The sequence below is a fragment of the Stegastes partitus genome, unplaced genomic scaffold, assembly GCF_000690725.1.
Source record: "Stegastes partitus isolate 25-593 unplaced genomic scaffold, Stegastes_partitus-1.0.2 Scaffold2098, whole genome shotgun sequence".
Lineage (NCBI taxonomy): Eukaryota > Metazoa > Chordata > Actinopteri > Pomacentridae > Stegastes > Stegastes partitus.
In genome coordinates this window covers 59,629-60,864 of record NW_007579829.1, presented here as the reverse complement: position 1 = coordinate 60,864, position 1,236 = coordinate 59,629, and positions in this window count along the sequence as shown.

Sequence of the window (1,236 nt, the reverse complement as noted above, 5' to 3'; positions counted from 1 at the left end):
TCCTCACATCCTCCGAGAGGCCACGGCACAACTTTCCGGTGGGGCAACAGTTAGAAATGAAGAGCAGGACACCGCGGAGTCCGGCAGGTTCGTCTGTCCCTACGCGCTCCTTATGCTGGATTAGCAGCAGATCTGCTCGGACTGGGCTCCCTGCAGCCGAGACCCTCAGCATGAGCGCCGGTTCAGCTGCTCTCAGTGCAGCCTCGCAGGGGGATAAGTTGTTTTTTTGCCCATATCCTGCGTGCTTTGGCTCTGCGGCTGTGCTGGGTGCTGCCAGAAAAGAGGGAGAGGTGGTGGCGAATGCCCGGTATCCTCCCCCATCCTCCCCCCGTCCTCCCCGCTCAGATTAGGGAGAGAGAGTCTGTGAGGGGAGGAGGAGGAGGAGGAGGAGGTCGACAGGGACCATGTGTCCGTCCCATCTGTCCCTCCCGTCCCCTCCCCCAGCGCTGCACAAAACCCGTCAGCACAATGGGATTGGGCAATGCTGGCCTTTAATCCAGACTTACTAAATTAAACAATTACGCCCTGTGACTTGTGGATGCTGCTTCCTGACACCAGCCAGACCTCCGCAAGGCTCAGTCCAAGTCTGAGTCTGTGGCACAAACAGAGGCCACATCCATAATCCCAACAAGTTATCATGATTACATTTCGACCCAGAAAAAAAACGCTGAACTGGACGCTGCTGTGATGGAATCAGCAAAGGCAGCGTGCATTAGTAGATGTGCTCACAGCTTAATGAGAAGCAGGCCAAAGGATATTTGAGGGGTTCTAATGGAAAACCAGAAAAGCTTCAAGCGGAGAATAAAAAGAGAGAGAGGTTTTAAATGATATGCAGCAACTGTCGGCTGATAGTTTTAACTCTGAAAGCAAAGAGACGTAAAACAACCACAAAGAGACGCAAGGCGACCAAAATTAGACGCAAAATAACAGCAAAGAGACATAAAGCAATCACAAAGAGATGCAAAAGCCCCAAAATGAGGCACAAATGGCTAAAGAGAGACTCAGAATAACCCAGATAACACAGAAAACGATCAAAATTAGACACAAAATAACAGCAGAGACTTCAAACAAGCGCAAAGACACGCAAAATGGCCAAAATGAACACTTATTACATCGCGCCCTCCCACAACCTGTGTGGGTTTTTTTTATGTTTCTCACTCCTACTGTTTTTCTGGACAATTCAGCCTGTTGCTCTGTGCAGTGTCTTCAAAGAATTTGATTATTTTCTGTATAAAT